The following is a 26,482-nucleotide window of genomic DNA, read 5'->3' on the forward strand; positions in this document are numbered from 1 at the left end:
AAACGGTCTGAAAAAGAGGAGGAGCATGAAGCAGTGTTGAAAAACATGAAGAGCCTGAAAAGGTGTGAAAAATATGAAGAGCTTCAATAATGTGAAAAATATGAGGAGCTTCAAAAGGTGTGAAAAATATGAGAAGCATGAAGCGGTGTTGAAAAACATGAAGAGTCTGAAAACGTGTGAAAAACATGAAGAGTCTGAAAAGGTGTGAAAAATATGAAGAGCTTAAAAATGTGAAAAATATGAACAGCTTCAAAAAGTGTGAAAAATATGAGGAGTATTAAACGATCTGAAAAATAGCAGGAGCATGAAGCGGTGGTGAAAAACATGAAGAGTCTGAAAACGTGTGAAAAATATGAAGAACTTCAAAAATGTGAAAAATATGAAGAGTTTTAAAAGGTGTGAAAAATATGAGGAGCAGGCACGGTCTCAAAAATAGGAGGAGCATGAAGCGGTGTTGAAAAACATGAAGAGCCTGAAAAGGTGTGAAAAATATGAAGAGTTTCAAAAGCTGTTAAAAATCTGAGGAGCATGAAACGGTCTGAAAAATAGGAGGAGCATGAAACGGTCTGAAAAATAGGAGGAGCAAGAATCGGTGTTGAAAACATGAAGAGCATGAAAAGGTGTGAAAAATATGAAGAGCTTCAAAAGGTATCAAAAATATGAGGAGCATGAAACGGTCTGAAAAATAGGAGGAGCATGAAATGCTGTTGAAAAACATGAAGAGCTGAAAAGGTCTGAAAAATAGGAAGAGCTTCAAAAGGTGTGAAATATATGAGGAGCATGGAATGGTCTGAAAAATAGGAGAAGAATGAAGCTGTGTTCAAAAATATGAGAACCAGAAAAGGTGTGAAAAATATGAAGAACTTCAAAAGGTGTGAAATATATGCGGAGCATGAAACGGTCTGAAATATAGGAGGATCATGAAGCGGTGTTCAAAACATGAAGAGACTGAAAAGGTGTGAAAAATATGAACAGCTTCAAAAGGTGTGAAAAATATGAGGAGCATGAAACGGTCTGAAAAATAGGAGGAGTATGAAGCGGTGTTCAAAAACATGAAGAGCCTGAAAATGTGTGAAAAATATGAAGAGCTTCTAAAGGTGTCAAAAATATTAGGAGCATGAAACGGTCTGAAAAATAGGAGGAGCATGAATCGGTGTTCAAAACATGAAGAGACTGAAAAGGTGTGAAAAATATGAAGAACTTCAAAAGGTGTGAAAAATATGAGGAGCATGAAACGGTCTGAAAAATAGGAGGAGCATGAAGCGGTGTTCAAAACATGAAGAGACTGAAAAGCTGTGAAAAATATGAAGAGCTTCAAAAGGTGTGAAAAATAGGAGGAGCATGAAACGGTGCTCAAAAACATGAAGAGCCTGAAAAAGTGTGCAAAATATGAAGACCTTCAAAAGGTATGAAAAATATGAGGAACATGAAATGGTCTTTAAAATAGGAGGAGCAAGAAGTGGTGTTGAAAAACATGAAGAGCCTGAAATGGTGTGAAATATATGAGGAGCTTCAAAAGGTGTCAAAAATAAGAAGAGCATGAAACCGTCTGAAAAATAGAAGAGCAAGAAGTGGTGTTGAAAAACATGAAGAGCTTGAAAAGGTGTGATAAATATGAATAGCTTCAAAAGGTGACAAAAATATGAGGAGGATGAAACGGTCTCAAAAATAGGAGGAGCATGAAGCAGTGTTGAAAAACATGAAGAGTCTGAAAAGGTGTGAAAAATATGAAGAGCTTCAAAATGTGACAAAAATATGAGGAGCTTGAAACGTTCTGAAAAATAGGAGGAGCATGACGCAGTGTTCAAAAACATGAAGAACCTGAAAAGGTGTGAAAAATATGAAGAGCTTCAAACGGTGTCAAAAATATAAGGAGCATGAAACGATCTGAAAAAAAGGAGGAGCATGAAGCCGTGTTCAAAAACATAAAGATCCTGAAATGGTGTGAAAAATATGAAGAGCTTCAAAATGTGTGAAATACATTAGGAGCATGAAACGGTCTGTAAAATAGGAGAAGCATGAAACGGTGTTGAAATACATGAAGAGCCTGAAAAGGTGTGAAAAATATGAAGAGCTTCAAAAGGTGTCAAAAATATGAGGAGCATGAAACGGTCTGAAAAAAAGGAGTAGCATGAAGCGGTGTTGAAAAACATGAAGAACCTGAAGGTGTGAAAAATATGAAGAGTTTCAAAAGGTTTCAAAAATATGAGGAGCATGAAACGGTCTGAAAAATAGTAGGAGCATAAAACGTTGTTCAAAACATGAGGAGCCTGAAAAGGTGTGAAAAATATGAAGAGCTTCAAAAGGTTTCAAAAATATGAGGAGCATGAAACGGTCTGAAAAATAGTAGGAGCATGAAGCGGTGTTCAAAAACATGAAGAGCCTGAAAAGGTGTGAAAAATATGAAGAGCTTCAAAAGGTGTGAAATACATGAGGAGCAAGAAACGGACTGAAAATAGGAGGAGCATGAAACGGTGTTCAAAAACATGAAGAGCCTGAAAAGGTGCAAAAAATATGAAGAGCTTCAAAAGGTCTCAAAAATATGAGGAGCATGAAACGGTCTGAAAAAAAGGAGGAGCATGCAGCCGTGTTCAAAAACATGAAGATCGTGAAATGGTGTGAAAAATATGAAGAGATTCAAAATGTGTGAAATACATTAGAAGCATGAAACGGTCTGTAAAATATGAGAAGCATGAAACGATTTTGAAATGCATGAAGAGCCTGAAAATTTGTGAAATATATGAAGAACTTTAAAATGTGTGAAAAATATCAGGAGCAAGAAACGGCCTGAAAAATAGGAGAGGCTTAAAATTTGTAGAAATACAAGAAGAGCCGAAAAAGGTGTGAAAAATATGAAGAGCTTCAAAAGGTGTGAAATACATGAGGAGCATGAAATTTTTTGAAAAATAGAAATAGCATGAAGCGGTGTTGAAAAACATGACGAGACTGAAAAGGTGTGAAAAATATGAAGAACTTCAAAAGGTGTCAAAAATATTAGGAGCATGAAACGGTCTGAAAAATAGGAGGAGCATGAATCGGTGTTCAAAACATGAAGAGACTGAAAAGGTGTGAAAAATATGAAGAGCTTCAAAAGGTGTGAAAAATAGGAGGAGCATGAAACGGTGCTCAAAAACATGAAGAGCCTGAAAAAGTGTGCAAAATATGAAGACCTTCAAAAGGTATGAAAAATATGAGGAACATGAAATGGTCTTTAAAATAGGAGGAGCAAGAAGTGGTGTTGAAAAACATGAAGAGCCTGAAATGGTGTGAAATATATGAGGAGCTTCAAAAGGTGTCAAAAATAAGAAGATCATGAAACCGTCTGAAAAATAGAAGAGCAAGAAGTGGTGTTGAAAAACATGAAGAGCCTGAAAAGGTGTGATAAATATGAATAGCTTCAAAAGGTGACAAAAATATGAGGAGGATGAAACGGTCTCAAAAATAGGAGGAGCATGAAGCAGTGTTGAAAAACATGAAGAGTCTGAAAAGGTGTGAAAAATATGAAGAGCTTCAAAATGTGACAAAAATATGAGGAGCTTGAAACGTTCTGAAAAATAGGAGGAGCATGACGCAGTGTTCAAAAACATGAAGAACCTGAAAAGGTGTGAAAAATATGAAGAGCTTCAAACGGTGTCAAAAATATAAGGAGCATGAAACGATCTGAAAAAAAGGAGGAGCATGAAGCCGTGTTCAAAAACATAAAGATCCTGAAATGGTGTGAAAAATATCAAGAGCTTCAAAATGTGTGAAATACATTAGGAGCATGAAACGGTCTGTAAAATAGGAGAAGCATGAAACGGTGTTGAAATACATGAAGAGCCTGAAAAGGTGTGAAAAATATGAAGAGCTTCAAAAGGTGTCAAAAATATGAGGAGCATGAAACGGTCTGAAAAAAAGGAGTAGCATGAAGCGGTGTTGAAAAACATGAAGAGCCTGAAGGTGAGAAAAATATGAAGAGTTTCAAAAGGTTTCAAAAATATGAGGAGCATGAAACGGTCTGAAAAATAGTAGGAGCATAAAACGTTGTTCAAAACATGAGGAGCCTGAAAAGGTGTGAAAAATATGAAGAGCTTCAAAAGGTTTCAAAAATATGAGGAGCATGAAACGGTCTGAAAAATAGTAGGAGCATGAAGCGGTGTTCAAAAACATGAAGAGCCTGAAAAGGTGTGAAAAATATGAAGAGCTTCAAAAGGTGTGAAATACATGAGGAGCAAGAAACGGACTGAAAATAGGAGGAGCATGAAACGGTGTTCAAAAACATGAAGAGCCTGAAAAGGTGCAAAAAATATGAAGAGCTTCAAAAGGTCTCAAAAATATGAGGAGCATGAAACGGTCTGAAAAAAAGGAGGAGCATGCAGCCGTGTTCAAAAACATGAAGATCGTGAAATGGTGTGAAAAATATGAAGAGATTCAAAATGTGTGAAATACATTAGAAGCATGAAACGGTCTGTAAAATATGAGAAGCGTGAAACGATGTTGAAATGCATGAAGAGCCTGAAAAGTTGTGAAATATATGAAGAACTTTAAAATGTGTGAAAAATATCAGGAGCAAGAAACGGCCTGAAAAATAGGAGAGGCTTAAAATTTGTAGAAATACAAGAAGAGCCGAAAAAGGTGTGAAAAATATGAAGAGCTTCAAAAGGTGTGAAATACATGAGGAGCATGAAATTTTCTGAAAAATAGAAATAGCATGAAGCGGTGTTGAAAAACATGAAGAGCCTGAAAAGGATATGAAGAGCTTCAAAAGGTGTTAAAAAATATGAGGAGCATGATACGGTCTGAAATATAGGAGGAGCATGAAGCGGTGTTCAAAAACATGAAGAGCTTGAAAAGTTGGAAAAAAATATGAAAAGCTTCAAAATGTGTCAGAAATGAGATGAGCATGAAACGATCTGAAAAATAGGAGGAGCATGAAACGGTGTTGAAAAACATGAAGAGCCTGAAAAGGTGTGAAAAATATGAAGAGCTTCAAAGGTGTCAGAAATATGAAGAGCATGAAACGGTCTGAAAAATAGGAGGAGCATGAAGCGGTGTTCAATTACATGAAGAGATTGAAAAGTTGTGAAAAATATGAACAGCTTCAAAAGGTGTGAAAAGTATGAGGAGCATGAAACGGTCTGACAAATAGGATGAGCATGAGGTGGTGTTGAAAAAAAAGAAGAGCCTGAAAAGGTGTGAAATATATGAAGAGCTTCAAAAGGTGTCAAAAATATGAGGAGAATGAAACGGTCTGAAAAATAGGAGGAGCATGAAGGGGTGTTCAAAAATATGAAGAGCCTGAAAAGGTGTGAAAAATATGAAGAGCTTCAAAAGGTGTCAAAAATATGAGGAGCATGAAACGGTCTGAAAAATAGGAGGAGCATGAAGCGGTGTTGAAAAACATGAAGCGCCTGAAACGGTGTGAAAAATATGAAGAGCTTCAAAAGGTGAAATACATGATGAGCATGAAACGGGCTGAAAAATAGGAGAAGTATGAAGTGGTGTGGAAAAACTTGAAGAGCCTGAAAAGTTGTGAAATATATGAGGAGCTTCAAAAGGTGTCAGAAATACGAGGAGCATGAAACGGTCTGAAATCTAGGAGGAGCATCAAGTGGTATTGAAAAACACGAAGAGCCTGAAAAGGTGTGAAAAATATGAAGAGCTTCAAAAGGTGTCAAAAATGTGAGGAGCATGAAACAGTCTGAAAAATAAGAGGAGCATGAATCGGTGTTGAAAAACATGAAGAGCTTGAAAAGGGGTGAAATATATGAAGAGCTTCAAAAGGTGTCAAAAATAGGAGGAGTATGAAACGGTCTGAAATCTAGGAGGAGCATGAAGTGGTATTGAAAAACATGAAGATCATGAAAAGGTGTGAAAAATATGAAGAGCTTCAAAAGGTGTCAAAAATGTGAGGAGCATGAAACGATCTGAAAAATAGGAGGAGCATGAAGCTGTGTTGAAAAACATAAAGTGCCTGAAAAGGTATGACATATATGAAGAGCTTCAAAAAGTGTCAAAATATGAGGAGCATGAAACGGTCTGAAAAACAGGAGGAGCATGAAACGGTCTGAAAAATAGGAGGAGCATGAATCGGTGTTGAAAACATGAAGAGTATGTAAAGTTGTGAAAAATATTGAAGAGCTTCAAAAGGTTTCAAAAATATGAGGAGCTTGAAACGGACTGAAAAATAGGAGGAGCATGAAGCGGTGTTCAAAAAATGAAGAGCATGAAAAGTTGTGAAAAATATGAAGAGCTTCAAAAGGTGTCAAAAATAGGAGGAGCATAAAACGGTCTGAAAAATGGGAGGAGCATGAAGCCGTGTTCAAAAACATGAAGAGCCTGAAAAGGTGTGAAAAATATGAAGAGCTTCAAAAGGATTGAAATACATGAGGAGCATGAAACGACCTGAAAAATAGGAGGAGCATGAAGCGGTGTTCAAAAAATGAAGAGCATGAAAAGGTGTGAGAAATATGAAGAGCTTCAAAATGTGTCAAAAATATTAGGAGCAGGAAACGGACTGAAAAAATAGGAGGAGCATGAAACGGTGTTGAAAAACATGAAGAGCTTCAAAAGGTGTCAAAAATATGAACAGCTTCGAATGGTGTCAAAAATATTAGGAGCATGAAACGGTCTGAAAATAGGAGGGGCATGACGCGGTGTTGAAAAACATGAAGAGCCTGAAACGGTGTGAAATATATGAAGAGCTTCAAAAGGTGTCAAAAATATGAGGAGCAAGAAACGGTCTGAAAAATATGAGGAGCATGAAGCGGTGTTGAAAAACATGAAGAGCTTCAAAAGGTGTCAAAAATATGAGGAGCATGATATGGTCTGACAAAAAGGATGAGCAGGAAGCGGTGTTGAAAAACATGAAGAGCTTGAAATGGTGTCAAAAATATGAAGAGCTTCAAAAGGTGTCAAAATTATGAGGAGCATGAAACGGGGTGAAAAATAGGAGGAGCATGAAGCGGTGTTGAAAAACATGAAGAGCATGAAAAGGTGTCAAAAATATGAAGAGCTTCAAAAGGTGTCAAAAATATGAGGAGCATGAAACGGTCTGAAAAATAGGAGAAGCATGAAGCGGTGTTGAAAAACATGAAGAGCCTGAAAAGGTGTGAAAAATATGAAGAGCTTCAAAAGGTGTCAAAACTATGAGGAGCATGAAACGATCTGAAAAATTGGAAGAGCTTGAAGCGGTGTTGAAAAACATGAAGAGCCTGTAAAGGAGTGAAATAAATGAAGAGCTTCAAAAGGTGTCAAAAATATGAGAAGCAAGTAACGGTCTGAAATATAGGAGGAGCATGAAGTGGTGTTGAAAAAAATGAAGAGCCTGAAAAGGTGTGAAAAATACGAAGAGCTTCAAAAGGTGTTAAAAATATGAGGAGCATGAAATGGTCTGAAAAATAGGAGGAGCATGAAGCAGTGTTCAAAAACATGAAGAGCCTGAAAAGGTTTGAAAAATATGAAGAGCTTCAAAAGGTTTGAAAAACATGAGGAGCACGAAACGGTCTGAAAAATAGGAGGAGCATGAAATGCTGTTGAAAAACATGAAGAGCCTGAAAAGGTGTGAAAAAAATGAAGATATTCAAAAGGTGTCAAAAATATGAGGAGCATGAAACGGTCTGAAAAATAGGACAGCATGAAGCGGTTTTGAAAAATATGAAGTGCCTGAAAAGGTGAGAAATATATGAAGAGCTTCAAAACTTCTCAAATATGAGGAGCATGAAACGGTCTGAAAAATAACAGGAGATGCAGTGGTGTTCAAAAACATGAAGAGCCTGAAAATGTGTGAAAAATACGAAGAGCTTCAAAAGGTGTCAAAATATGAGGAGCATCAAACGGCCTGAAAAATAGGAGGAGCATGAAACGGTATGAAAAGTAGGAGGAGCATGAATCGGTGTTCAAAAACATGAAGAGCTTGAAAAGGTGTGAAATATATGAAGAGTTTCAAAAGGTGTCAAAAATAGGAGGAGAATGAAACTGTGTGAAATAAATGAGGAGCATGAAGCGGTGTTGAAAACCATGAAGAGCCTGAAAAGTTGTGAAAAATATGAAGAGCTTCAAAAAGTGTCAAACATAGTAGGAGCATAAAACGGTCTGAAAAATAGGAGGAGCATAAAGCCGTGTTCAAAAACATGAAGAGCCTGAAAAGGTGTGAAAAATATGAAGAGCTTCAAAATGTGTCAAAAATATTAGGAGCAGGAAACGGTCTGAAAAAATAGGAGGAGCATGAAACGGTGTTCAAAAACATGAAGAGCCTGGAAAAGTGTGAAAAATATGAAGAGCTTCAAAAGGTGTGTAATATATGAGGAGCATGAAACACTCTAAAAAATAGGAGGAGCATGAAGCTGTGTTGAAAAACATGAAGAGCCTGTAAAGGAGGGAAATAATTGAAGAACTTCAAATGGTGTGAAAAATATGAGGAGCAAGAAACGGTCTGATATATAGGAGGAGTATGAAGCGGTGTTGAAAAACATGAAGAGCCTGAAAAGGTTTGAAATATATGAAGAGCTTCAAAAGGTGTCAAAAATATGAGGAGCAAGAAACGGTCTGAAAAATATGAGGAGCATGAAGCGGTGTTGAAAAACATGAAGAGCATCAAAAGGTGTCAAAAATATGAAGAGCTTCGAATGGTGTCAAAAATATTATGAGCATGAAACGGTCTGAAAAATAGGAGGAGCATGAAGCGGTGTTGAAAAACATGAAGAGCTTGAAAAGGTGTCAAAAATATGAAGAGCTTCAAAAGGTGTCAAAAATATGAGGAGCATGAAACATTCTGAAAAATAGGAGGAGCATGAAGCGGTGTTCACAAACATGAAGAGCATTAAAAGGTGTGAAAAATGTGAAGAGTTTCAAAAGACGTCAAAAATATGAGGAGCATGAAACGGTCTGAAAAATAGGAGGAGGATGAAGCGGTGTTCAAAAACATGAAAAGCCTGAAAAGGTGTGAAAAATATGAAGAGCTTCAAAAGGTGTGAAAGATATGAGGAGCATGAAACGGTCTGAAAAAGAGGAGGAGCATGAAGCAGTGTTGAAAAACATGAAGAGCCTGAAAAGGTGTGAAAAATATGAAGAGCTTCAATAATGTGAAAAATATGAGGAGCTTCAAAAGGTGTGAAAAATATGAGAAGCATGAAGCGGTGTTGAAAAACATGAAGAGTCTGAAAACGTGTGAAAAACATGAAGAGTCTGAAAAGGTGTGAAAAATATGAAGAGCTTAAAAATGTGAAAAATATGAACAGCTTCAAAAAGTGTGAAAAATATGAGGAGTATTAAACGGTCTGAAAAATAGCAGGAGCATGAAGCGGTGGTGAAAAACATGAAGAGTCTGAAAACGTGTGAAAAATATGAAGAACTTCAAAAATGTGAAAAATATGAAGAGTTTTAAAAGGTGTGAAAAATATGAGGAGCAGGCACGGTCTCAAAAATAGGAGGAGCATGAAGCGGTGTTGAAAAACATGAAGAGCCTGAAAAGGTGTGAAAAATATGAAGAGTTTCAAAAGCTGTTAAAAATCTGAGGAGCATGAAACGGTCTGAAAAATAGGAGGAGCATGAAACGGTCTGAAAAATAGGAGGAGCAAGAATCGGTGTTGAAAACATGAAGAGCATGAAAAGGTTTGAAAAATATGAAGAGCTTCAAAAGGTATCAAAAATATGAGGAGCATGAAACGGTCTGAAAAATAGGAGGAGCATGAAATGCTGTTGAAAAACATGAAGAGCTGAAAAGGTCTGAAAAATAGGAAGAGCTTCAAAAGGTGTGAAATATATGAGGAGCATGGAATGGTCTGAAAAATAGGAGAAGAATGAAGCTGTGTTCAAAAATATGAGAACCAGAAAAGGTGTGAAAAATATGAAGAACTTCAAAAGGTGTGAAATATATGCGGAGCATGAAACGGTCTGAAATATAGGAGGATCATGAAGCGGTGTTCAAAACATGAAGAGACTGAAAAGGTGTGAAAAATATGAACAGCTTCAAAAGGTGTGAAAAATATGAGGAGCATGAAACGGTCTGAAAAATAGGAGGAGTATGAAGCGGTGTTCAAAAACATGAAGAGCCTGAAAATGTGTGAAAAATATGAAGAGCTTCTAAAGGTGTCAAAAATATTAGGAGCATGAAACGGTCTGAAAAATAGGAGGAGCATGAATCGGTGTTCAAAACATGAAGAGACTGAAAAGGTGTGAAAAATATGAAGAACTTCAAAAGGTGTGAAAAATATGAGGAGCATGAAACGGTCTGAAAAATAGGAGGAGCATGAAGCGGTGTTCAAAACATGAAGAGACTGAAAAGCTGTGAAAAATATGAAGAGCTTCAAAAGGTGTGAAAAATAGGAGGAGCATGAAACGGTGCTCAAAAACATGAAGAGCCTGAAAAAGTGTGCAAAATATGAAGACCTTCAAAAGGTATGAAAAATATGAGGAACATGAAATGGTCTTTAAAATAGGAGGAGCAAGAAGTGGTGTTGAAAAACATGAAGAGCCTGAAATGGTGTGAAATATATGAGGAGCTTCAAAAGGTGTCAAAAATAAGAAGAGCATGAAACCGTCTGAAAAATAGAAGAGCAAGAAGTGGTGTTGAAAAACATGAAGAGCTTGAAAAGGTGTGATAAATATGAATAGCTTCAAAAGGTGACAAAAATATGAGGAGGATGAAACGGTCTCAAAAATAGGAGGAGCATGAAGCAGTGTTGAAAAACATGAAGAGTCTGAAAAGGTGTGAAAAATATGAAGAGCTTCAAAATGTGACAAAAATATGAGGAGCTTGAAACGTTCTGAAAAATAGGAGGAGCATGACGCAGTGTTCAAAAACATGAAGAACCTGAAAAGGTGTGAAAAATATGAAGAGCTTCAAACGGTGTCAAAAATATAAGGAGCATGAAACGATCTGAAAAAAAGGAGGAGCATGAAGCCGTGTTCAAAAACATAAAGATCCTGAAATGGTGTGAAAAATATGAAGAGCTTCAAAATGTGTGAAATACATTAGGAGCATGAAACGGTCTGTAAAATAGGAGAAGCATGAAACGGTGTTGAAATACATGAAGAGCCTGAAAAGGTGTGAAAAATATGAAGAGCTTCAAAAGGTGTCAAAAATATGAGGAGCATGAAACGGTCTGAAAAAAAGGAGTAGCATGAAGCGGTGTTGAAAAACATGAAGAACCTGAAGGTGTGAAAAATATGAAGAGTTTCAAAAGGTTTCAAAAATATGAGGAGCATGAAACGGTCTGAAAAATAGTAGGAGCATAAAACGTTGTTCAAAACATGAGGAGCCTGAAAAGGTGTGAAAAATATGAAGAGCTTCAAAAGGTTTCAAAAATATGAGGAGCATGAAACGGTCTGAAAAATAGTAGGAGCATGAAGCGGTGTTCAAAAACATGAAGAGCCTGAAAAGGTGTGAAAAATATGAAGAGCTTCAAAAGGTGTGAAATACATGAGGAGCAAGAAACGGACTGAAAATAGGAGGAGCATGAAACGGTGTTCAAAAACATGAAGAGCCTGAAAAGGTGCAAAAAATATGAAGAGCTTCAAAAGGTCTCAAAAATATGAGGAGCATGAAACGGTCTGAAAAAAAGGAGGAGCATGCAGCCGTGTTCAAAAACATGAAGATCGTGAAATGGTGTGAAAAATATGAAGAGATTCAAAATGTGTGAAATACATTAGAAGCATGAAACGGTCTGTAAAATATGAGAAGCATGAAACGATGTTGAAATGCATGAAGAGCCTGAAAAGTTGTGAAATATATGAAGAACTTTAAAATGTGTGAAAAATATCAGGAGCAAGAAACGGCCTGAAAAATAGGAGAGGCTTAAAATTTGTAGAAATACAAGAAGAGCCGAAAAAGGTGTGAAAAATATGAAGAGCTTCAAAAGGTGTGAAATACATGAGGAGCATGAAATTTTTTGAAAAATAGAAAGAGCATGAAGCGGTGTTGAAAAACATGACGAGACTGAAAAGGTGTGAAAAATATGAAGAACTTCAAAAGGTGTCAAAAATATTAGGAGCATGAAACGGTCTGAAAAATAGGAGGAGCATGAATCGGTGTTCAAAACATGAAGAGACTGAAAAGGTGTGAAAAATATGAAGAACTTCAAAAGGTGTGAAAAATATGAGGAGCATGAAACGGTCTGAAAAATAGGAGGAGCATGAAGCGGTGTTCAAAAACATGAAGAGACTGAAAAGCTGTGAAAAATATGAAGAGCTTCAAAAGGTGTGAAAAATAGGAGGAGCATGAAACAGTGCTCAAAAACATGAAGAGCCTGAAAAAGTGTGCAAAATATGAAGACCTTCAAAAGGTATGAAAAATATGAGGAACATGAAATGGTCTTTAAAATAGGAGGAGCAAGAAGTGGTGTTGAAAAACATGAAGAGCCTGAAATGGTGTGAAATATATGAGGAGCTTCAAAAGGTGTCAAAAATAAGAAGAGCATGAAACCGTCTGAAAAATAGAAGAGCAAGAAGTGGTGTTGAAAAACATGAAGAGCCTGAAAAGGTGTGATAAATATGAATAGCTTCAAAAGGTGACAAAAATATGAGGAGGATGAAACGGTCTCAAAAATAGGAGGAGCATGAAGCAGTGTTGAAAAACATGAAGAGTCTGAAAAGGTGTGAAAAATATGAAGAGCTTCAAAATGTGACAAAAATATGAGGAGCTTGAAACGTTCTGAAAAATAGGAGGAGCATGACGCAGTGTTCAAAAACATGAAGAACCTGAAAAGGTGTGAAAAATATGAAGAGCTTCAAACGGTGTCAAAAATATAAGGAGCATGAAACGATCGGAAAAAAAGGAGGAGCATGAAGCCGTGTTCAAAAACATAAAGATCCTGAAATGGTGTGAAAAATATCAAGAGCTTCAAAATGTGTGAAATACATTAGGAGCATGAAACGGTCTGTAAAATAGGAGAAGCATGAAACGGTGTTGAAATACATGAAGAGCCTGAAAAGGTGTGAAAAATATGAAGAGCTTCAAAAGGTGTCAAAAATATGAGGAGCATGAAACGGTCTGAAAAAAAGGAGTAGCATGAAGCGGTGTTGAAAAACATGAAGAGCCTGAAGGTGTGAAAAATATGAAGAGTTTCAAAAGGTTTCAAAAATATGAGGAGCATGAAACGGTCTGAAAAATAGTAGGAGCATAAAACGTTGTTCAAAACATGAGGAGCCTGAAAAGGTGTGAAAAATATGAAGAGCTTCAAAAGGTGTGAAATACATGAGGAGCAAGAAACGGACTGAAAATAGGAGGAGCATGAAACGGTGTTCAAAAACATGAAGAGCCTGAAAAGGTGCAAAAAATATGAAGAGCTTCAAAAGGTCTCAAAAATATGAGGAGCATGAAACGGTCTGAAAAAAAGGAGGAGCATGCAGCCGTGTTCAAAAACATGAAGATCGTGAAATGGTGTGAAAAATATGAAGAGATTCAAAATGTGTGAAATACATTAGAAGCATGAAACGGTCTGTAAAATATGAGAAGCATGAAACGATGTTGAAATGCATGAAGAGCCTGAAAAGTTGTGAAATATATGAAGAACTTTAAAATGTGTGAAAAATATCAGGAGCAAGAAACGGCCTGAAAAATAGGAGAGGCTTAAAATTTGTAGAAATACAAGAAGAGCCGAAAAAGGTGTGAAAAATATGAAGAGCTTCAAAAGGTGTGAAATACATGAGGAGCATGAAATTTTCTGAAAAATAGAAATAGCATGAAGCGGTGTTGAAAAACATGAAGAGCCTGAAAAGGATATGAAGAGCTTCAAAAGGTGTTAAAAAATATGAGGAGCATGATACGGTCTGAAATATAGGAGGAGCATGAAGCGGTGTTCAAAAACATGAAGAGCTTGAAAAGTTGTAAAAAATATGAAAAGCTTCAAAATGTGTCAGAAATGAGATGAGCATGAAACGATCTGAAAAATAGGAGGAGCATGAAACGGTGTTGAAAAACATGAAGAGCCTGAAAAGGTGTGAAAAATATGAAGAGCTTCAAAGGTGTCAGAAATATGAAGAGCATGAAACGGTCTGAAAAATAGGAGGAGCATGAAGCGGTGTTCAATTACATGAAGAGATTGAAAAGTTGTGAAAAATATGAACAGCTTCAAAAGGTGTGAAAAGTATGAGGAGCATGAAACGGTCTGACAAATAGGATGAGCATGAGGTGGTGTTGAAAAAAAAGAAGAGCCTGAAAAGGTGTGAAATATATGAAGAGCTTCAAAAGGTGTCAAAAATATGAGGAGAATGAAACGGTCTGAAAAATAGGAGGAGCATGAAGGGGTGTTCAAAAATATGAAGAGCCTGAAAAGGTGTGAAAAATATGAAGAGCTTCAAAAGGTGTGAAAAATATGAGGAGCATGAAACGGTCTGAAAAATAGGAGGAGCATGAAGCGGTGTTGAAAAACATGAAGCGCCTGAAACGGTGTGAAAAATATGAAGAGCTTCAAAAGGTGAAATACATGATGAGCATGAAACGGGCTGAAAAATAGGAGAAGTATGAAGTGGTGTGGAAAAACTTGAAGAGACTGAAAAGTTGTGAAATATATGAGGAGCTTCAAAAGGTGTCAGAAATACGAGGAGCATGAAACGGTCTGAAATCTAGGAGGAGCATCAAGTGGTATTGAAAAACACGAAGAGCCTGAAAAGGTGTGAAAAATATGAAGAGCTTCAAAAGGTGTCAAAAATGTGAGGAGCATGAAACAGTCTGAAAAATAAGAGGAGCATGAATCGGTGTTGAAAAACATGAAGAGCTTGAAAAGGGGTGAAATATATGAAGAGCTTCAAAAGGTGTCAAAAATAGGAGGAGTATGAAACGGTCTGAAATCTAGGAGGAGCATGAAGTGGTATTGAAAAACATGAAGATCATGAAAAGGTGTGAAAAATATGAAGAGCTTCAAAAGGTGTCAAAAATGTGAGGAGCATGAAACGATCTGAAAAATAGGAGGAGCATGAAGCTGTGTTGAAAAACATAAAGTGCCTGAAAAGGTATGACATATATGAAGAGCTTCAAAAAGTGTCAAAATATGAGGAGCATGAAACGGTCTGAAAAACAGGAGGAGCATGAAACGGTCTGAAAAATAGGAGGAGCATGAATCGGTGTTGAAAACATGAAGAGTATGTAAAGTTGTGAAAAATATTGAAGAGCTTCAAAAGGTTTCAAAAATATGAGGAGCTTGAAACGGACTGAAAAATAGGAGGAGCATGAAGCGGTGTTCAAAAAATGAAGAGCATGAAAAGTTGTGAAAAATATGAAGAGCTTCAAAAGGTGTCAAAAATAGGAGGAGCATAAAACGGTCTGAAAAATGGGAGGAGCATGAAGCCGTGTTCAAAAACATGAAGAGCCTGAAAAGGTGTGAAAAATATGAAGAGCTTCAAAAGGATTGAAATACATGAGGAGCATGAAACGACCTGAAAAACAGGAGGAGCATGAAGCGGTGTTCAAAAAATGAAGAGCATGAAAAGGTGTGAGAAATATGAAGAGCTTCAAAATGTGTCAAAAATATTAGGAGCAGGAAACGGACTGAAAAAATAGGAGGAGCATGAAACGGTGTTCAAAAACATGAAGACTCTGGAAATGTGTGAAAAATATGAAAAGCTTCAAAAGGTGTGTAATATATGAGGAGCATGAAACGCTCTAAAAAATAGGAGGAGAATGAAGCTGTGTTGAAAAACATGAAGAGCCTGTAAAGGAGTGAAAAAAATGAAGAGCTTCAAAAGGTGTCAAAAATATGAGGAGCAAGAAAGGGTCTGATATATAGGAGGAGTATGAAGCGGTGTTGAAAAACATGAAGAGCCTGAAACGGTGTGAAATATATGAAGAGCTTCAAAAGGTGTCAAAAATATGAGGAGCAAGAAACGGTCTGAAAAATATGAGGAGCATGAAGCGGTGTTGAAAAACATGAAGAGCTTCAAAAGGTGTCAAAAATATGAACAGCTTCGAATGGTGTCAAAAATATTAGGAGCATGAAACGGTCTGAAAATAGGAGGGGCATGACGCGGTGTTGAAAAACATGAAGAGCATGAAAAGGTGTCAAAAATATGAGGAGCATGATATGGTCTGACAAAAAGGATGAGCAGGAAGCGGTGTTGAAAAACATGAAGAGCTTGAAATGGTGTCAAAAATATGAAGAGCTTCAAAAGGTGTCAAAATTATGAGGAGCATGAAACGGGGTGAAAAATAGGAGGAGCATGAAGCGGTGTTGAAAAACATGAAGAGCATGAAAAGGTGTGAAAAATATGAAGAGCTTCAAAAGGTGTCAAAAATATGAGGAGCATGAAACGGTCTGAAAAATAGGAGAAGCATGAAGCGGTGTTGAAAAACATGAAGAGCCTGAAAAGGTGTGAAAAATATGAAGAGCTTCAAAAGGTGTCAAAACTATGAGGAGCATGAAACGGTCTGAAAAATTGGAAGAGCTTGAAGCGGTGTTGAAAAACATGAAGAGCCTGTAAAGGAGTGAAATAAATGAAGAGCTTCAAAAGGTGTCAAAAATATGAGAAGCAAGTAACGGTCTGAAATATAGGAGGAGCATGAAGTGGTGTTGAAAAAAATGAAGAGCCTGAAAAGGTGTGAAAAATACGAAGAGCTTCAAAAGGTGTTAAAAATATGAGGAGCATGAAATGGTCTGAAAAATAGGAGGAGCATGAAGCAGTGTTCAAAAACATGAAGAGCCTGAAAAGGTTTGAAAAATATGAAGAGCTTCAAAAGGTTTGAAAAACATGAGGAGCACGAAACGGTCTGAAAAATAGGAGGAGCATGAAATGCTGTTGAAAAACATGAAGAGCCTGAAAAGGTGTGAAAAAAATGAAGATATTCAAAAGGTGTCAAAAATATGAGGAGCATGAAACGGTCTGAAAAATAGGACAGCATGAAGCGGTTTTGAAAAATATGAAGTGCCTGAAAAGGTGAGAAATATATGAAGAGCTTCAAAACTTCTCAAATATGAGGAGCATGAAACGGTCTGAAAAATAACAGGAGATGCAGTGGTGTTCAAAAACATGAAGAGCCTGAAAATGTGTGAAAAATACGAAGAGCTTCAAAAGGTGTCAAAATATGAGGAGCATCAAACGGCCTGAAGAATAGGAGGAGCATGAAACGGTATGAAAAATAGGAGGAGCATGAATCGGTGTTCAAAAACATGAAGAGCTTGAAAAGGTGTGAAATATATGAAGAGTTTCAAAAGGTGTCAAAAATAGGAGGAGAATGAAACTGTCTGAAATAAATGAGGAGCATGAAGCGGTGTTGAAAACCATGAAGAGCCTGAAAAGTTGTGAAAAATATGAAGAGCTTCAAAAAGTGTCAAACATAGTAGGAGCATAAAACGGTCTGAAAAATAGGAGGAGCATAAAGCCGTGTTCAAAAACATGAAGAGCCTGAAAAGGTGTGAAAAATATGAAGAGCTTCAAAATGTGTCAAAAATATTAGGAGCAGGAAACGGTCTGAAAAAATAGGAGGAGCATGAAACGGTGTTCAAAAACATGAAGAGCCTGGAAAAGTGTGAAAAATATGAAGAGCTTCAAAAGGTGTGTAATATATGAGGAGCATGAAACACTCTAAAAAATAGGAGGAGCATGAAGCTGTGTTGAAAAACATGAAGAGCCTGTAAAGGAGGGAAATAATTGAAGAACTTCAAATGGTGTGAAAAATATGAGGAGCAAGAAACGGTCTGATATATAGGAGGAGTATGAAGCGGTGTTGAAAAACATGAAGAGCCTGAAAAGGTTTGAAATATATGAAGAGCTTCAAAAGGTGTCAAAAATATGAGGAGCAAGAAACGGTCTGAAAAATATGAGGAGCATGAAGCGGTGGTGAAAAACATGAAGAGCATCAAAAGGTGTCAAAAATATGAAGAGCTTCGAATGGTGTCAAAAATATTATGAGCATGAAACGGTCTGAAAAATAGGAGGAGCATGAAGCGGTTTTGAAAAACATGAAGAGCTTGAAAAGGTGTCAAAAATATGAAGAGCTTCAAAAGGTGTCAAAAATATGAGGAGCATGAAACATTCTGAAAAATAGGAGGAGCATGAAGCGGTGTTCACAAACATGAAGAGCATTAAAAGGTGTGAAAAATGTGAAGAGTTTCAAAAGACGTCAAAAATATGAGGAGCATGAAACGGTCTGAAAATAGGAGGGGCATGACGCGGTGTTGAAAAACATGAAGAGCATGAAAAGTAGTGAAAAATATGAAGAGCTTCAAAACGTGTCAAAAATATGAAGAGCTTCAAAAGGTGTCAAACATAGGAGGAGCTTGAAACGGTCTGAAAAACAGGAGCATGAAACGGTCTGAAAAATAGGAGGAGCATGAATCGGTGTTGAAAACATGAAGAGTATGTAAAGTTGTGAAAAATATTGAAGAGCTTCAAAAGGTGTCAAAAATATGAGGAGCATGAAACGGTCTGAAAAATAGGAGGAGCATGAAATGCTGTTGAAAAACATGAAGGCTGAAAAGGTATGAAAAATATGAAGAGCTTCAAATGGTGTCAAAAATATGAGAAGAGTGAAACGTTCTGAAAAATAGGAGGAGCATGAAGCTGTGTTCAAAAACATGAGAACCAGAAAAGGTGTGAAAAATGTGAAGAGCTTCAAAAGGTGTGAAATATATGCGGAGCATGAAACGGCCTGAAAAATAGGAGGAGCATGAAAGGGTCTGAAAAATAGGAGGAGCATGAATCGGTTTTGAAAACATGAAGAGCATGAAAAGGTGTGAAAAATATGAAGAGCTTCAAAAGCTATCAAAAATGTGAGGAGCATGAAACGTTCTGAAAAATAGGAGGAGCATGAAGCGGTTTTGAAAAATATGAAGTGCCTGAAAAGGTGTGAAATATATGAAGAGCTTCAAAACTTCTCAAATATGAGGAGCATGAAACGGTCTGAAAAATAACAGGAGATGCAGTGGTGTTCAAAAACATGAAGAGCCTGAAAATGTGTGAAAAATACGAAGAGCTTCAAAAGGTGTCAAAATATGAGGAGCATCAAACGGCCTGAAAAATAGGAGGAGATTGAAACGGTATGAAAAATAGGAGGAGCATGAATCGGTGTTCAAAAACATGAAGAGCTTGAAAAGGTGTGAAATATATGAAGAGCTTCAAAAGGTGTCAAAAATAGGAGGAGAATGAAACTGTCTGAAATAAATGAGGAGCATGAAGCGGTGTTGAAAACCATGAAGAGCCTGAAAAGTTGTGAAGAATATGAAGAGCTTCAAAAAGTGTCAAACGTAGTAGGAGCATAAAACGGTCTGAAAAATAGGAGGAGCATGAAGCCGTGTTCAAAAACATGAAGAGACTGAAAAGGTGTGAAAAATATGAAGAGCTTCAAAATGTGTCAAAAATATTAGGAGCAGGAAACGGTCTGAAAAAATAGGAGGAGCATGAAACGATGTTCAAAAACATGAAGAGCCTGGAAAAGTGTGAAAAATGTAAAGAGCTTCAAAAGGTGTGTAATATATGAGGAGCATGAAACACTCTAAAAAATAGGAGGAGCATGAAGCTGTGTTGAAAAACATGAAGAGCCTGTAAAGGAGGGAAATAATTGAAGAGCTTCAAAAGGTGTCAAAAATATGAGGAGCAAGAAACGGTCTGAAAAATATGAGGAGCATGAAGCGGTGTTGAAAAACATGAAGAGCATCAAAAGGTGTCAAAAATATGAAGAGCTTCGAATGGTGTCAAAAATATTATGAGCATGAAACATTCTGAAAAATAGGAGGAGCATGAAGCGGTGTTGAAAAACATGAAGAGCTTGAAAAGGTGTCAGAAATATGAAGAGCTTCAAAAGGTGTCAAATATATGAGGAGCATGAAACATTCTTAAAAATAGGAGGAGCATGAAGCGGTGTTGAAAAACATGAAGAGCATGAAAAGGTGTGAAAAATATGAAGAGCTTCAAAAGGTGTCAAAACTATGAGGAGCATGAAACGGTGTGAAATATAGGAGGAGCATGAAGCCGAATTCAAAAACATGAAGAGCCTGAAAAGGTGTGAAAACTATGTAGAGCTTCAAAATGTGTCAAAATATGAGGAGCATGAAACTGCCTGAAAAATAGAAGGAGCATGAAACGGTCTGAAAAATAGGAGGAGCATGAATCGGTGTTGAAAACATGAAGAGCATGAAAAGGTGTGAAAAATATGAAGAGCTTCAAAAGGTATCAAAAATATGAGGAGCATGAAAAGTTCTGAAAAATAGGAGGAAAATGAAGCGGTTTTGAAAAACATGAAGTGCCTGAAAAGGTGTGAAATATATGACGAGCTTCAAAACTTGTCAAATATGAGGAGCATGAAACGGTCTGAAAAATAGGAGGAGCATGCAGTGGTGTTCAAAAACATGAAGAGCCTGAAAAGTTGTGAAATATATGAAGGGCTTCAAAATGTGTCAAAATATGAGGAGTATGAAACGGTCTGAAAAAGAAGAGGAGCACGAAGGGGTGTTCAAAAACATGAAGAGCATGAAAAGCTGTGAAAAATATGAAGAGATTCAAAAGGTTTCAAAAATATGAGAAGAGTGAAACGTTCTGAAAAATAGGAGGAGCATGAAGCGGTTTTGAAAAACATGAAGAGCCTGAAAACGTGTGAAAAATATGAAGAGCTACAAAAGGTGTCAAAAATATGAGGAGCATGAAACGGCCTGAAAATAGGAGGAGCATGAAACGGTATGACAAATAGGAGGAGCATGAATCGGTGTTCAAAAACATGAAGAGCTTGAAAAGGTGTGAAATATATGAAGAGCTTCAAAAGGTGTCAGAAAAGAGATGAGCATGAAACGATCTGAAAAATAGGAGGAGCATGAAACGGTGTTGAAAAACATGAAGAGCCTGAAAAGGTGTGAAAAATATGAAGAGCTTCAAAAGGTGTCAGAAATATGAAGAGCATGAAACGGTCTGAAAAATAGGAGGAGCATGAAGCGGTGTTCAATTACATGAAGAGCTTGAAAAGTTGTGAAAAATATGAACAGCTTCAAAAGGTGTGAAAAGTATGAGGAGCATGAAACGGTCTGACAAATAGGATGAGCATGAAGTGGTGTTGAAAAAAAAGAAGAGCCTGAAAACGTGTGAAATATATGAAGAGCTTCAAAAGGTGTCAAAAATATGAGGAGAATGAAACGGTCTGAAAAATAGGAGGAGCATGAAGGCGTGTTCAAAAATATGAAGAGCCTGAAAAGGTGTGAAAAATATGAAGAGCTTCAAAAGCTGTCAAAAATATGAGGAGAATGAAACGGTCTGAAAAATAGGAGGAGCATGAAGCAGTGTTGAAAAACATGAAGCGCATGAAAAGGTGTGAAAAATATGAAGAGCTTCAAAAGGTGTGAAATACATGATGAGCATGAAACGGGCTGAAAAATAGGAGAAGTATGAAGTGGTGTGGAAAAACTTGAAGAGCCTGAAAAGTTGTGAAATATATGAGGAGCTTCAAAAGGTGTCAGAAATACGAGGAGCATGAAACGGTCTGAAATCTAGGAGGAGCATCAAGTGGTATTGAAAAACACGAAGAGCCTGAAAAGGTGTGAAAAATATGAAGAGCTTCAAAAGGTGTCAAAAATATGAGGAGCATGAAACAGTCTGAAAAATAAGAGGAGCATGAATCGGTGTTGAAAAACATGAAGAGCTTGAAAAGGGGTGAAATATATGAAGAGCTTCAAAAGGTGTCAAAAATAGGAGGAGTATGAAACGGTCTGAAATCTAGGAGGAGCATGAAGTGGTATTGAAAAACATGAAGATCATGAAAAGGTGTGAAAAATATGAAGAGCTTCAAAAGGTGTCAAAAATGTGAGGAGCATGAAACGGTCTGAAAAATAGGAGGAGCATGAAGCTATGTTGAAAAACATAAAGTGCCTGAAAAGGTATGACATATATGAAGAGCTTCAAAAAGTGTCAAAATATGAGGAGCATGAAACGGTCTGAAAAACAGGAGGAGCATGAAACGGTCTGAAAAATAGGAGGAGCATGAATCGGTGTTGAAAACATGAAGAGTATGTAAAGTTGTGAAAAACATTGAAGAGCTTCAAAAGGTTTCAAAAATATGAGGAGCTTGAAACGGACTGAAAAATAGGAGGAGCATGAAGCGGTGTTCAAAAAATGAAGAGCATGAAAAGTTGTGAAAAATATGAGGAGCTTCAAAAGGTTTCAAAAATATGAGGAGCATGAAACGGCCTAAAATAGGAGGAGCATGAAGCGTTGTTGAAAAACATGAAGTGTCTGAAAAGGTGTGAAATATGAAGAGCTTCAAAATGTGTCAAAAATATGAGGAGCATGAAACGGTCTGAAAAATAGGAGGAGCATGAAGGCATGTTAAAAAACATGAAGAGCCTGAAAATGTGTGAAAAATATGAAGAGCTTCAAAAGGTGTCAAAATATGAGGAGAATGAAATGGTGTGAAAAATAGGAGGAGCAGGAAACGGTCTGAAAAAATAGGAGGAGCATGAAACAGTGTTCAAAAACATGAAGAGCCTGGAAATGTGTGAAAAATATGAAGAGCTTCAAAAGGTGTGTAATATATGAGGAGCATGAAACGCTCTAAAAAATAGGAGGAACATGAAGCTGTGTTGAAAAACATGAAGAGCCTGTAAAGGAGTGAAATAAATGAAGAGCTTCAAAAGGTGTCAAAAATATGAGGAGCAAGAAACGGTCTCATATATAGGAGGAGTATGAAGCGGTGTTGAAAAACATGAAGAGCCTGTAAAGGAGTGAAATAAATGAAGAGCTTCAAAAGGTGTCAAAAATATGAGGAGCAAGAAATGGTCTCATATATAGGAGGAGTATGAAGCGGTGTTGAAAAACATGAAGAGCCTGTAAAGGAGTGAAATAAATGAAGAGCTTCAAAAGGTGTCAAAAATATGAGGAGCATGAAACGACCTGAAAAATAGGAGGAGCATGAAAGGGTCTGAAAAATAGGAGGAGCATGAATCGGTTTTGAAAACATGAAGAGCATGAAAAGGTGTGAAAAATATGAAGAGCTTCAAAAGGTATCAAAAATATGAGGAGCATGAAACGTTCTGAAAAATAGGAGGAGCATGAAGCTGTGTTGAAAAACATAAAGTGCCTGAAAAGGTATGACATATGTGAAGAGCTTCAAAAAGTGTCAAAATATGAGGAGCATGAAACGGTCTGAAAAATAGGAGGAGCATGAAATGCTGTTGAAAAACATGAAGAGCCTGAAAAGGTGTGAAAAAAATGAAGATATTCAAAAGGTTTCAAAAATATGAGGAGCATGAAACGGTCTGAAAAATAGGAGGAGCATGAAATGCTGTTGAAAAACATGAAGCCTGAAAAGGTATGAAAAATATGAAGAGCTTCAAAATTTGTTAAATATATGAAGAGCATGAAACGGTCTGAAAAATAGGAGGAGCATGAAGCTGTGTTCAAAAACATGAGAACCAGAAAAGGTGTGAAAAATGTGAAGAGCTTCAAAAGGTGTGAAATATATGCGGAGCATGAAACGGCCTGAAAAATAGGAGGAGCATGAAAGTGTCTGAAAAATAGGAGGAGCATGAATCGGTTTTGAAAACATGAAGAGCATGGAAAGGTGTGAAAAATATGAAGAGCTTCAAAAGGTATCAAAAATATGAGGAGCATGAAACGTTCTGAAAAATAGGAGGAGCATGAAGCGGTTTTGAAAAATATGAAGTGCCTGAAAAGGTGTGAAATATATGAAGAGCTTCAAAACTTCTCAAATATGAGGAGCATGAAACGGTCTGAAAAATAACAGGAGATGCAGTGGTGTTCAAAAACATGAAGAGCCTGAAAATGTGTGAAAAATACGAAGAGCTTCAAAAGGTGTCAAAATATGAGGAGCATCAAACGGCCGGAAAAATAGGAGGAGCATGAAACGGTATGAAAAATAGGAGGAGAATGAAGCCGTGTTCAAAAACATGAAGAGCTTGAAAAGGTGTGAAATATATGAAGAGCTTCAAAAGGTGTCAAAAATAGGAGGAGAATGAAACTGTCTGAAATAAATGAGGAGCATGAAGCGGTGTTGAAAACCATGAAGAGCCTGAAAAGTTGTGAAAAATATGAAGAGCTTCAAAAAGTGTCAAACATAGTAGGAGCATAAAACGGTCTGAAAAATAGGAGGAGCATGAAGCCGTGTTCAAAAACATGAAGAGCCTGAAAAGCTGTTAAAAATATGAAGAGCTTCAAAATGTGTCAAAATATTAGGAGCAGGAAACGGTCTGAAAAAATAGGAGGAGCATGAAACGCTGTTCAAAAACATGAAGAGCCTGGAAAAGTGTGAAAAATATGAAGAGCTTCAAAAGGTGTGTAATATATGAGGAGCATGAAACACTCTAAAAAATAGGAGGAGCATGAAGCTGTGTTGAAAAATATGAAGAGCCTGTAAAGGAGGGAAATAATTGAAGAGCTTCAAAAGGTGTCAAAAATATGAGGAGCAAGAAACGGTCTGATATATAGGAGGAGTATGAAGCGGTGTTGAAAAACATGAAGAGCCTGAAAAGGTGTGAAATATATGAAGAGCTTCAAAAGGTGTCAAAAATATGAGGAGCAAGAAACGGTCTGAAAAATATGAGGAGCATGAAGCGGTGTTGAAAAACATGAAGAGCATCAAAAGATGTCAAAAATATGAAGAGCTTCGAATGGTGTCAAAAATATTATGAGCATGAAACGGCCTGAATAATAGGAGGAGCCCGAAAGGGTATGAAAAATAGGAGGAGCATGAATCGGTGTTCACAAACATGAAGAGCATTAAAAGGTGTGAAAAATGTGAAGAGCTTCAAAAGAGGTCAAAAATATGAGGAGCATGAAATATTCTGAAAAATAGGAGGAGCATGAAGCGGTGTTCACAAACATGAAGAGCATGAAAAGGTGTGAAAAATATGAAGAGCTTCAAAATGTGTCAAAAATCTGAGGAGTATGTAACGGTCTGAAAAATAGGAAGAGCATGAAGTGGTGTTCAAAAACATGAAGAGCCTGAAAAGGTGTGAAAAATATGAAGAGCTTCAAAAGGGGTGAAAAATATGAGGAGCATGAAACGTTCTGAAAAATAGGAGGAGCATGAAGTGGTGTTGAAAAACATGAAGAGCCTGAAAAGGTGTGAAAAATATGAAGAGCTTCAAAAGGTGTGAAAAATATGAGGTGCATGTAATGGTCTGAAAAATAGGAGGAGCATGAAGTGCTGTTGAAAAACATGAAGAGCCTGAAAAGGTGTGAAATATATGAAGAGCTTCAAAAGGTGTAAAATATATGAAGAGCTTCAAAAGGTGTCAAAAATATGAGGAGCATGAAACGGTCTGAAAACTACGAGTAGCACGAAACTGTGTTCAAAAACATGAAGAGCCTGAAAAGGTTTGCAAAATATGAAGAGCTTCTAAAGGTGTGAAATAGATGAGGAGCATGAAACGGTGTTCAAAAACATGCAGAGACTGAAAAGGTGTGAAAAATATGAAGAGCTTCAAAAAGTGTCAAAATTAGATTAGCATGAAATGGTCTGAAAAATAGGAGGAGCATGAAGTGCTGTTGAAAAACATGAAGAGCCTGAAAACGTGTGAAAAATATGAAGAGCTTCAAAAGTTGTGAAAAATATGAAGAGCTTCAAAAGGTGTCAAATATGAGGAGCATGAAACGGTCTGAAAAATAGGAGGAGCATGCAGTGGTGTTCAAAAACATGAAGAGCCTGAAAAGTTGTGAAATATATGAAGGGCTTCAAAATGTGTCAAAATATGAGGAGTATGAAACGGTCTGAAAAAGAAGAGGAGCACGAAGGGGTGTTCAAAAACATGAAGAGCATGAAAAGCTGTGAAAAATATGAAGAGATTCAAAAGGTTTCAAAAATATGAGAAGAGTGAAACGTTCTGAAAAATAGGAGGAGCATGAAGCGGTTTTGAAAAACATGAAGAGCCTGAAAACGTGTGAAAAATATGAAGAGCTACAAAAGGTGTCAAAAATATGAGGAGCATGAAACGGCCTGAAAATAGGAGGAGCATGAAACGGTATGACAAATAGGAGGAGCATGAATCGGTGTTCAAAAACATGAAGAGCTTGAAAAGGTGTGAAATATATGAAGAGCTTCAAAAGGTGTCAGAAAAGAGATGAGCATGAAACGATCTGAAAAATAGGAGGAGCATGAAACGGTGTTGAAAAACATGAAGAGCCTGAAAAGGTGTGAAAAATATGAAGAGCTTCAAAAGGTGTCAGAAATATGAAGAGCATGAAACGGTCTGAAAAATAGGAGGAGCATGAAGCGGTGTTCAATTACATGAAGAGCTTGAAAAGTTGTGAAAAATATGAACAGCTTCAAAAGGTGTGAAAAGTATGAGGAGCATGAAACGGTCTGACAAATAGGATGAGCATGAAGTGGTGTTGAAAAAAAAGAAGAGCCTGAAAACGTGTGAAATATATGAAGAGCTTCAAAAGGTGTCAAAAATATGAGGAGAATGAAACGGTCTGAAAAATAGGAGGAGCATGAAGGCGTGTTCAAAAATATGAAGAGCCTGAAAAGGTGTGAAAAATATGAAGAGCTTCAAAAGCTGTCAAAAACATGAGGAGAATGAAACGGTCTGAAAAATAGGAGGAGCATGAAGCAGTGTTGAAAAACATGAAG

Source organism: Dama dama, chromosome 13 (genome assembly GCF_033118175.1).
Source record: "Dama dama isolate Ldn47 chromosome 13, ASM3311817v1, whole genome shotgun sequence".
NCBI classification, from domain to species: domain Eukaryota; kingdom Metazoa; phylum Chordata; class Mammalia; order Artiodactyla; family Cervidae; genus Dama; species Dama dama.